Genomic DNA, 12,741 nt, shown 5'->3' with positions numbered 1-12,741 from the left:
GCCTCAATCGCTTGTGTCCAGATCACACGCTGCACTGCTGTGCTGCTCTGTCTTTTCACTTTCATTTCTGTGTTTGCGCGTGCACAGTGTGAGAGGCTGCGTTGACACCCTCACGATGGTCGCCAGGATTTCAAACAGGTTTGATTTTCTCACAACCAAGCGATTGATGATCGGGAGCTAGTCGTGGGGTGTTAATCGCTTATCGTTACTCCACGTACCTCCACGATGCACGACACACGATGAAGGCAAAACTCGGGCCGATCACCAAAACGGTCGAACGACTGAAAAATCGTCTCAAAATTAGCCAAAAATTGCACACTGTATACCCAGCAATAGTTCCTACTGAATTGGCAGTCTGCACACTTGAAGGCACCATAGAAGCTGAAAGGTTTTAGAGTAACATATGCTCCCATCCAGTTGATGTATTTTTCAAGGAAGGCAATGCAAATTTCAGCAATACAATGCTAAACTGCATAGTATATCTATTAGAACAGCATGGCATCGTAGTAGAAGACCCCAGCTGCTGAACCAGCCTGCGCAAAGCCCAGATTTTTCACCTGAAACAAAAGCTAGAATCCTATCAGACAACAATGGGAAGTCCAGAAACTCGTCTCCTCAGTTCCCGCCCTGTCCCAACTTTTTTGGAGACACGTTGCTGCCATCAAAATTAAAACAAGCCATTATTTCTATTAAAATAGTAATATTTTCTCATTTTAAATGTTTGATATTGTTAATAGAGTTTGGGATTATGACATTTGCAAATCTTTTAATTCTGCTTTTATTTGCATTTTACAACAGCTTCCCAACTTTTGTTGAACTGGCTGTTCTGGGCCACCTACACATTACCCTGCCGTGAAGTTCTCAGCACACAGTTTTACATGGTCTGCCACTTTGTGTCTGAGTTGCTTTAGTTGCTTAACGGTTCCATTTTGCAATAATACCACAGATGGCTGATTGTGGAATATTTAAGAGGGGATATACTTCAGGAACTGACTATTACAGCACCATGCTCAGTGAGCTCAGAGTGAAAAGGAGCCATTTGAAGTGGTTCAGGCATCTGACAAGGATGCCTCCTGATTGCCTCCCGGGCATGTCCCACCGGGACGATTATATCTCCCGGACAAGCTGGAGGAGTTGGCTGGAGAGAGGGAGGTCTGGGCTTCTCCGCTTAGGCTCCTGCCCCCGCGACTTGGCCCCGAATAAGCAGAAGAAGCTGGATGGATGTCCCTACACAGCACTGTTCATTCTTTTTAGACAATGGACCATTTGTGCTTTCTGTGTTTAATCTCTGTTTGTCTCCTTTCTTCATTAAATTTTAGTAAATTCTCTCCTGATTGTGACCTGAATCCATCAGCCTATTAAGGTTCAACGCAGGGGACTCAAACGCGGGACTCCTGAATCAGCTGAACACAAGTATTTATTTACAGAGTTCACCAGGTGTATATACAGAGAGTGCCGGGCAGTGCTATATACAACAATGTGAGGGACGGGGCTCCAGGGAAATCCAAGGGGGGAATCACTCGCTCTCCAACTCTCCACATACACGACTGCAGTTCCTTTCTTCACACTTGACACACAGATTCACACGGGAAAGGTAATCCAGGGGGTCTGTAGATGAGGAAACAGGAATGAGTGCGATATTCACAAAAGACACTTGACTTATCTTGAGCTGTAGCTTGACTCTCACTGTCGCGTGGTAGACAACGATCCAGCGAAGACCCACAATGAGTTCCGCCCCGGCGACAGAGAGGAGGAGAGAGCGAGCGCGAGAGAGAGAAAAGAAAGAAAAAGGCCGATCAGCGTCTCGCCGATCCCCCAGGCCGTTACACAGCCATATAATTATGGGGCTCCTCTGTCCCCCTAATAAATGTTTCTGACCAGCTACAGTTAGCCACTGGCCCTCTTTCCTGTAGTAGCCACAGTTGGGCTTTTATAGCTGTTATTGATAACCTGAGTTACTCACTGTGTTTTGCCCAAATTTTGGATGAAAGCCTGTCATGTGTGGATTGCTCATTAAAGGTTGGGTGAGAGATCAAATAAGGATGCTTTATTACAACGTTTAATGAACACAATTCTAAATAAAGATTTTTGTTTTTCAAGTATTTGTGTCATTGGTACTTTTTGTTTCTTGACACCAGACCAGTTTAAGAAAAGTGTGGACAATTTTATTTAGATTTTTCTGAGACAAATAAGGAATCAAAGCTTTATTATAATATTCTCAGTGGGTTTGGAGGACATTTCTTTTAAATGGAGCCCAGATAGGTTTAAACATCTTTGTTACATCCATTAATATATAAAGTTATCATTTAAAAACTGCTTTTTTAATTTACTCTGGCTATTTTTTTAAACATGTAAGTGTGACAAATATGCAAAAAACCAACCAAATTTTTTAAAAAAAACCAAGAAAAACTTTTTCACAGCTCTTTAGCGGAGGTGCAGCCTGCCAGACAGCTATGAGATTTTTTTAAGAACCTTACACTGTACAGTTGTTTTGAATCTATCCAAAGATAGTGAAACCATTTTTGTGCCAGTCTGTAAAGATAGTTTTAAAAACGACTTGATTATGCATTGTAGGATGGCAGCTTTCTTTTGGAGCTGTTGTAGAAAATGAATGCACAGATGAGACAGAAACACGACCTTGAACCACTGTCTGCAGATTAGTCTAAGCATCAACCGAATGTTATTTCTGCTACCGCATTTTTATCACAGTAACCAACAAGAATGCCACAGGAATGACATTTATATTCTCCGAACTTCGGGATTTCTGAGAAAGTGATCTCAGCTGTACTGTTCATGTGCTGGAGGGGGGAAATAAGGGTGCTGTCCACAGCATGGAAATTACTTTTACTTTTATTGCTGAAAAGGACAAGGGCGCAATGGAAAAGTGCAAAACTACATCCAGGACAGAAACAACTGCATTGTGCTACTAATATAACTTTGGCTTTTTGCAAGCATCCGCACAGACAGCATGCTAACGCTAATCCTGCCAAGAGCCCAGAATGATGTTAAAACTGAATGGCGACCCCAGCCCAGCAGCCAGATGCTAAAGTTTAACAGGTAACAAAAGCAATGATGAGCATTCAGACTATAGCCTCCGTTTCTACCTGCTCATGTTTCTAGAGTAGAATCACTGCGGCAATCACTTTTAAGAAAAGTGTTCTGTGTAATAAATTACTGTTTTGAGTAACAATAAGTGATTAGTGATATTGAGAATGGAATCGGAATCATTCGATTCTTATCTATTCCTATCGCCACACAGCGCTGTTCATTCTTTCTGGCCAGATAGACTATTTGTAATTTTTATGTTTAATCTCTTTGTCTCCTTTGTTGATTTATTTTTTAGTCAAGTCAGCTTTATTTATATAGCACATTTAAAAAAACATCAAGAGTCGGCCAAAAAAGACATTATAAGACATCCATACACACACACACACACACACACACACACACACACACACACAGGCAGACTCTTATTTAGTAAATTCTCTCCTGGTAGTGAACTGACTCCATCAGCCATATAACTAGCAATTCTGGCCTGATTACAGGGCTCCTCCGTCCCCCTAACAAATGGTAGTTTATAGGGATTACCTTTATTTTGGACCTGTTTTAGAAAATGAGTTTTTCTGTCACAGACGAGACAGAAACATGGCCTTGAACCACTGTCTGCAGATTAGACATCACCCAAATGTTATTTCTTTTATCTCTCCTCACAGTAACCAAAACAAGAATGCCACAGGAATGATATTGGTATTCCCCAAACTTCAAGGTTTTGGAAAAACTGATCTCGCCAGTACATTTTAACAGCCTGGAATGTGTCTGGGTTTGGTTAAGTTTTTCAGGCCTGAAGATAGCTTTGTAGGAAAACCATATTGATACAGGGTGGTGGTGAGGGTTTTGTTGTTTTGCACAAATTAGAGAGAATTAAATTGTAGTTCTGAAAATCTAAGGAGATTAGCTCTCCTTTAGAAACACTTAGACAATCCTGAGAAAAAAAACATATCACATTTAAGGCTTTCCTAATCCCAAAGCTTACAAACTGTATCTGAATTTTATATACTGCATTGTCGTTACATGACTGGCTCATTGGATAAGTGCATTAAAGGTGTTCTTAATAAAGCGCTTTGTGATATCATTGCATCATGTGTAAGTTCTGTTTCAGCAGTAACAGCCTCAGTACACCTGCAGATTTGGTGGGCCCTGCTTCCAAATTTCTTGTGAATCAAACACTCCACACATCTGTATGTAGATGATGATGATGATGATGAGATAGCCTTTATTTGTCAGTTTCAATTGCCCACAACAGAGATGACAGACCTTGCTGACCATACATACAATACACAAAGCCAGCTCCAATCAGCCAGAACGTGGTTCCGAATTGGTAGATGTTGTTCAATGTCCTCCATCGAGAGTGTCGCCAGACACATGATGCAACCGACCATCGACGACAGCAAACGTCTCAGCAGGACAATTAGGCTCTCCCAAGCCCAGGAGGGTGTCAATTTCGTTACGGAATCAGTTGATCAAATCCATAATCCTTTCAGTTTTAGAGAACAAGATTGAGAGACTCTTTGAGGGTTAGAGTTAGACGAGTATTCAATTCAATTTTATTTATATAGCGCCAAATCACAACAAAAGTTGCCTCAAGGTGCTTCATAGATACAGAGAAAAACCCAACAATCATATGACCCCCTATGAGCAAGCACTTTGGCGACAGTGGGAAGGAAAAACTCCCTTTTAACAGGAAGAAACCTCGGGCAGAACCAGGCTCAGGGAGGGGCGGGGCCATCTGCTGCGACCGGTTGGGGTGAGAGAAGGAAGACAGGATAAAAGACATGTTGTGGTAGAGAGACAGAGGTTAATAACAGATATGATTCAATGCAGAGTGGTCTATTAACACATAGTGAGTGAGAAAGGTGACTGGAAAGGAAAAACTCAATGCATCATGGGAATCCCCAGCAGCCTACATCTATTGCAGCATAACTAAGGGAGGATTCAGGGTCACCTGATCCAGCCCTAACTATATGCTTTAGCAAAAAGTAAAGTTTTAAGCCTAATCTTGACAGTAGAGATAGTGTCTGTCTCCCGAATCCAAACTGGAAGCTGGTTCCACAGAAGAGGGGCCTGAAAACTGAAGGCTGTCCCTCCCATTCTACTTTTAAATACTCTAGGAACAACAAGTAGGCCTGCAGTGCGAGAGCGAAGTGCTCTAATAGGGTGAGTACACAAAGACATAGAAGCAGCAGCAGGGGAGATAAGGGAAGGAGAGGGTGAAAGATGCGCCCGCCTCCTCTGAGAGCCAAAGTAATTCAGATGCTGTTTAAATCATTTATTTATATTTGAAAATGTCAATATACAGTTACATATCAATATAAAACTAGTTTTTGTGTGTTGTGTGTGTGTGTATATGTTGCATTTTGTCTGAACCCAGCTATGTGGGAATCACAAGCCCCAATCGTCAGAGGGCTGCGTCAGGAAGGACATCCGGTATAAATCTTTGCAAATTTAAACATCTGGATCACGAAGAACATACATTTGTTTTCTATGTAGAATTTCTTGAAACTGCCTCACCTTGTCATAGTGCCTCTCTAAATGAGTAAGATCTGTCCCTGAGCAACTTTCTTTGGTTGTGTAAATGGGGTCGTGTTTATTTTTGTAACAGCCAGTCTATATATCTATATTTAAAGATCAGTTTATTTGGCACTCTGTTTGAGACAGTTTGCTATATTCAAGACGCATGCATGATAAAATGATCAGAGCAAGTTCTGGAAAGACTTATAAGACCATTTCTAAACAATTTGAAGTCCATTATTATACACCAAGAAAGTTTATTCACAAGTGGAAAATATTCAAGACACTTGTCTTCCCAGAAGTGAATGTCCCAGCAAATTTACCCTAAAACCAGACGATGTGCAGAGAAACTGCAAAAAAACCCAAGAGATGCATCTCAGACTTTATAGGCCTCAGCATGTTCAATATTAAACTTTATGACAGTACATGTAAGTGAAAAGAAACCCCCAGAAACCTCAATATGGAAAAATAAAGTTAAGACAGATTGAATCTACTATCTATTATCAACAGACTTGCGTGCACTATCTGTAGCTGCCCATTTGGAATTACCACTCGTGACGCAGAGAGCTTCGACAGATTCAACTTTATTCTCTCCTCTTTTAGCCCTTTAAAACCGATCGGAGCGGGCACGCTCCGTTTAGCATAGCTATTTTTAAATCTCTGTAGAACTGGAACCACGTAAGGTAGCACAATAATTATTTTGCATATGAAACCGGAGGATGTTGGAATCGACGTCAGCGCAAACTATCCTATGTCCGCCATTACCTGGCCGAAACCGGAAGTGGCGTCATTTTCTTTTTTTTTGGCACTGTAATTTTTATTGATAGTTTTGTCACAGTTTAAACATAGACATGTATTGCATTACAGGAGAAATATGACGTCATTTTCACTGAATTTCTTTTTTTTTTTACCTTCAGGGCCTTATAAGCCTATACTTGTGTTTTTAAAAGTCGTATTTGGCTTTAATCTTTTCTGTATGGTTTCTGGGATGCTTAGAACTCAAGTTGCACTGCTGGAAATAGTTTATTTTGATGCACATGCTGTTTTTTTGCAAATTCGCATTATAATATTTATTTTCATTTTTCTTGCAGTATATAAAAATTGGTGTATCTCAAAAATAAAACTATGAAGACACTCAAAATAAATTTCCTGTGATTGGAAACTATTTTGTGCAACTTTTTATATTTACAGTTTTGAGCAATCAACCTCTTAAATTTCTCTAACTAGAAATATATGTAAAAAAAAAAAAAAAAAAAGATTTTCAAACGATTTTTTTAGTTTAGTGCACTTTTTTTTGCAATTTATGTAGTTTCTTTTGATTTAATGCATAGATATTATTAAAATTTGGGCTATAACGATTATATTGATGTATAGCAACTTGAAATGCTCCCAAAAATGGCTCTACAGCATGTAAAAATATCAAGATAAGCTCTGGCGGACTTGATTCTATGGTAGGTCTTAAAGCAGGGGTCGCAAACTCAAATAAGCCGCGGGCCACTTCTGGCACCGTCATCTCATTGGAGGGCCACTTTAGTGTCCAAGTAGTACAAAAAAACAAAACACGAAAACACCCACTAAAATGTAGTGTTTTGTTTGTTTTGTTGTGTAACAAGACAAAATTGCAAACATGAACGCAATTTTTTTTCTCACTATTAACTATCTGAAGCCTTTCAGTTTCATTTGTCATATGTAAGTCAGCACAGGGTCAACATTGCAATGAAATGTATTTGACGAGCAGAAGACAGTCACTCAGCAGTATAGTACAGTCGTTTCATTGAACTACCAAATAAACAGCTCTTTCTGGCCAGACACATGGCAGCACTTTTTGCTACAATTTTGTTTGTATTTAACAAAATAAAAATGCAGGCATAAGCGTACGCATTAGTTTTCGACTGCAAGTGAAAATTGTTTTCTTTCCAAATAAATCTCTCACTGAACTAACACAGCCAATCCCTCAACATGTTTGCACTCTCTTGTTACCTCGGCCAGGTCCGCGGCTCCGAACCGTGGTAAGGTGACCTCTGGCTAATACTTTGGGTTCTATGTCGGGCTCGTAGCCAGGAACTAGCTTTACTGTCTGGGTCAACTTTGCTAGCGAGAGAGAGGCGTTGAAAGGCTGCTCCAGCAGAACTTTATTGTTTGGGAGGAAAATACAAACACAGTGTACAGTCGAGTCTTAATAGCTTACTGGGCTCGTCAGGCACTCTTTTTGGCTGCAGTGGTTATTTTTATATTTACATGCTTCCATCTCCCATTTCTGCTTGGTAGCACCTCGTACTTTTCACTTTCCTTTTTCTCCCTCCCTCATGCTCACACATACACAGCGGGAGGGGCGGTCCCACAAATTCTCCCTGCAGCAAGGACTACACCGCCCATGAGGCTACAGTCTTAAAGGGCCATGCCTGTAACACTCTGCCATCATATTAAACCATTTTTCGTATAATAATTAAAAAAAAACATTTCTTCACATCAGTATGCCTGTCTTAAAGGGTTAAACCACGGACAATGTGGCACTGTGAAAACTATAAAGATGCAAAAACAAATGCCATTATAACATTTTAGTAGAAAGTGCAGAAATGTTCACATTTTACTATATAGAAAATTATTTTGATGAACTCAATTCATGACACTGACATAAATCAATAGCGTTTAAATAATTTATGTTACAGCATTTAATAAAATGAATTAAAGACAACCTTTCTGTCTCTTAAATGCATAAACAATCGTTTGCAATCATTAAACCAAAGTCTTTCTGCTTCCAAGTGTGCCAATCATGCTGAACCTGCTAACAACCTCCTCCATGAGCATCTCTTAGCCAGTCTTTCCACACCACAAACAAATGACATGCATATAGAAAAACACAGAATTCAACCACATTGTATAAACGTTCCCAAGTTATAGCATGTGACAGGCAAATAAAGTACAAGGTTTTACATGAATATTTCCAAAAGTAAAGTTTTTTTTTACTCTGAAGCAACGTGTTTGTGTCGTTTTACTGAGAACAGAACAGGTAGTGTGACACAATAAAAGAGGAAGTGCTAAGGTACTCTTGTAAATAAAAGCACAAAGTAAAGTGGCTTTGCCATTTTGGCATTTACACTATCTTTGATCTGCTATAGCTCAAGGACAAGACCTAAGAAAAGGTTATAGAATACAGGACATATACCACCGAAATGACAAGTCGAATGATTTCATTTTGCTAATAATTATCAGTGTCCTTTGATAAGAACAAAGTGGAGAAGTTCACCTAATGGCATTTTTGGTAAAAACCAAGAAACTAAATACTATACCAACTGGACTTGTTTTCCAGCCACAGGTCAAACACAAGTATTCTAGAGCAAAATGTGAGACTATCTGCTCAGCTGCTTAAACTTGGCCAAAAGTGGATCACAAAACATGAAAATGAACCTAGGCACAGCATCAAATCTACAACAGAATGGCTGAAAAAGAAAAGAATCGAGGCATCGCAATGGCTCGGTCAAAGACTGTGCTGTGCACCCATTTTTCTGGGTTTTAGGGAAACTTTCATAGATTTGAAAATTCATGCGGAAGAGACTTGGATGTGACCAGTTAACAGTTTAAAAGAGATCTTGGCACAAACAGAGAGTATTACGCTTCCGTTACGAATTTGTGTGGGAGCATTAAAGGCTAAACTAACTGAAAAGAAACCCCCCAGAAACCTCAATATCAACAAATAAAGCTCAGGCAGACTGAAACTTCATTATCAAAAGGTTTGCGTATTATATCTTCGATCTGATATAGCTCAAGGACAACACCGAAGAAGAGGTTGCAGGATATAGAAAACTTTTAATCATTTTAATGATGTCTGACCAGCATGTAGCCCCCGAGCTGGAGACAACTTGGGTTAAATTTGTGATTTATTAAATTTTGGATTATTTTAAACATCCTACCTTAAACTCAAACCTTTGTTATTCGAGTGTGGTGCTTCCACTAAACCTGAGAGAAACTGTAATGTGTTGGTTCCTACATAACTACAGACCACTACAGGCAGTTATTATTTTTGTAGAGGTTGTCATTCACTGACAAGCTGAACTAAATTCACCGTGATGTCGTCTCACATTGCATTTTGTTTCTTTGCTATAATTGTTTTAAGAACGGCTCTAAACTAAGAACCTTATTTCATCTCAGTCACTTTCATCAGTTCCAGTTTAGAGTTGAAACTTTTATGACATTCAAGTGCATTATTCATTGAGATTTGTCAGTCATACTTGGTATTTAAAAAAGGCTCATAACGTGTGCTTGTGAGCTGCTCTTTTTTGCAACTTTGTTAGTCACATTCTAATTCAAAGTCCCAAGCCTCATCTATATTTCCCACATTTCCCAAAAATATGGCAATATTTGAGTCACTGAAAGTCCCCTGAGTGTAATAGGAACGTGGTGTTAGGTATCTGGTTTTGGCTGGGTGAAGCACAGATACTTGAATGTGTATAGGTGGATACTTGGGGCAGGAGAGCCAGAGGTGTTACTTCAGATATTGCATCATGATGATGAAACACTGCCTTGTAGCCTAGACTAAGCCGCCGCATTAAAACTTTCACTTCCGCTTGAACAAGAGAGATTTACAAAAGCAGGAGAACGGAAGTTTACCAACTGTGTGGGGATATGACACATGCCGTAATGTAAAAATGTCGCAATGAAACCTTTTGTTATCCAGATACCGGACAATAAATAGTTAGCCTTTTTTGAATAAATGTTACTATTGTTTCTAAGATGATAAGATGAAAGCCTAATCATCAAACAAAATATCTTTATTTATAGATATTTTAATTTCAGCATGTAAGACCAAACATGTATTTCTGCCCTACATAAGATTATAATGGGAAAAACAACACTAAAAACACTCTGTCAACATGTTTCCAACTTAGGATGGCATTGTGTGTGAAAGTATACTACTTAAAGCACATGTAGTTCCTGTCTATTCATTTTAAGCTTTAGCCTGTAGAAAAAAGACAGTTAGGGTCAGATGAGGATTGGAGCACTGTTCATGGTATGAAATTACACGTTACTGTCTTTCTTGATCACTTCTGCCTCAATTCTCATAGCAGAAAAGTCATTCTCACTACTTTTAGTGCACTTCTCAAATCAGTAAAACATTTCCTCACCCACTTTAGACTTTTTTTTTATTGCTATTACACACACTGGTTCCTACACGTACTTCACTACGAAAGATATTTGTTAGTGTGTTCATGCACTTCTCACTTGAATATGACAACTCATCAAAACAGACTTTTTGTACTTTTTTTAGTCTCAACTCTAGATTTCTGACTTTCCTCACTACTGTCCAGCAATCTAGTAGTGTTTTCAATTAAATTACTTCAAGCTTTTCTCAAATATGTGTGAAAGAGCAAATCCCGTAACACATTTTCAGAGAATTTCTTGCAACAAATACAAATAAAAACCTACAGTCTTGTATCACAGCTGCTCAACAAAACCACATCCCAAGGATGCTCTACTCGACTGGTGAGAGTGGGAGGGTACGCTTTTTAGTCTTTTATCCTCTGTGCAAAATGTAGCCTCGGTTTCCTGTTCTTACCTGACAGGTGAGGCCCCCAGTGCGGCCTACTGTTGTTATAGCCCATCTGCTTCAAGGCCAGATGTGCTGTACCTTCAGAGATGCTTTTGTGCATAACTTGTTTTTAATGAGTGGTTATTTGAGTAACTGTTGCCTTCCAATCAGCTCAAACTAGTCTTACGATTTTCCTCTGACATCAGCAAGGTATTTGCAGTGAACTGACGCTCCCTGTCCTCATTCCAGATGCCTTGAGGCAACTTTTGTTGTGATTTGGCGCTATATAAATAAAATTGAATTGAATTGAATTGATTGTGTTGGAAAATCCCAGGAATTCAGCAATGTCTGAAATACGGTTTGAACTTCAGCAGGCTGTTTTGGTTATGACTGCATTCATAAATGCTTTGAGTTGCTGCTGACTAGATATGTGGATTACTGTGACGAGCAGTGAAACAGGCGGACTTAATAAACTGGTTCCTGAATGTGTGTAGCATGACTTTACTGGACTGTACAGTAGTTGGTGCTATATTCTTAGATCATATATATATATATATATATATATATATATATATATATATATATATATATATATGTGTGTATATATATATTCTCGATTCCATCAGTTTTGTAAAGTTTTGAAAAAATCTTTCACATTTTATTTTTGTTTCTGAAAAACTTTTACTCTTCACTAGGCCTGCATTTTTTGTTTTTTGTTTTGTTTAGTTCTTTGCAGAACTCTTCCCAAAGTCAGTAATATTTGATGAGTTGGCCGTTAAAAGGTGATGAAAGGTTTTCATTGATTCATCACAGAGTTCAAGTGACTGACTGATTATTCATGTTTTGATAAATAATATGCAAAATGATGTTGAAATCTCCCAATTCTTTGAATCTTTGGGCTGAAGGAGGGACAATACTCGGTGTATCAATGCTCAATCAACAATCATTTATTTCCATACAATTCAACAGTCAGAGCATTACAACGTCCGGACGGGAGAGATGCTACCAGAGGGTCAGGCACATGTCTCAAAATGGTGACGGGTTGCTCAGCTTTTTATAGTCTCTAGTGGCCCCCAGCTAGTCGTAAAAGCCAAAACATCACATTTTTTCTCTGTTACAGCGCCTAAGTTATGACCTCGGCAGTTGTTTCTCTGCTTTCTGTAAGGTGGGGGTGTGGAATGTGGTCTATCTATCTCCCCTGTCTTTAGACACAGAGTCTCCTGCTTACAACCTTCTCTTCATGATTCAACAATTAAGCATGTCAAGAAAACAGTGTAACACATTCCCAGCAGATCAAGGATACAGAGTGATGCACATTTATCTAATGAACTAATATGTGAATATGTTCTGTTAACTCAAAAGTATAATGAGAACTACACTACATACAGCTCACACACTCTATATTAAAGGGTATAATGTGATCTACAGCAGTATTCTAATTCAACTACTTTGATTACATATATAAGGTAACATATGATAACAGAATAATCTAATAATTCCCCCTTTTGATCTCTGAAAGAGATCACTTACAACATGCACTCCAGGGTCGCAAGGTCCAGGTTTTCTTGATCCTGAGGCCCTCTGTCCCCCTTTAACGGGTGGACCATATGTGGGATGACCTCTGTGTTCACGCAGTTCAGATGCAA

The 12,741-nt window shown here is 39.1% G+C and overlaps 1 long non-coding RNA gene across 1 annotated transcript in view; it reads left to right on the top strand.

The window, feature by feature from the left end:
- The window catches only part of LOC143415027 (uncharacterized), a 29,796-nt gene extending 27,767 nt beyond the window's left edge, over positions 1–2,029 (top strand). The window contains exon 4 of the long non-coding RNA XR_013095633.1: positions 1,320–2,029. This is a non-coding gene — a long non-coding RNA (uncharacterized LOC143415027). The remainder of the gene's footprint in view (positions 1–1,319) is intronic.
- The last annotated feature ends 10,712 nt before the right edge of the window (positions 2,030–12,741 follow it).

This window comes from Maylandia zebra, linkage group LG23 (genome assembly GCF_041146795.1).
Source record: "Maylandia zebra isolate NMK-2024a linkage group LG23, Mzebra_GT3a, whole genome shotgun sequence".
Taxonomy (NCBI): domain Eukaryota; kingdom Metazoa; phylum Chordata; class Actinopteri; order Cichliformes; family Cichlidae; genus Maylandia; species Maylandia zebra.
Note: the sequence above shows the minus strand (reverse complement) of the source record. Positions and strands in the feature narration are given on the sequence as shown.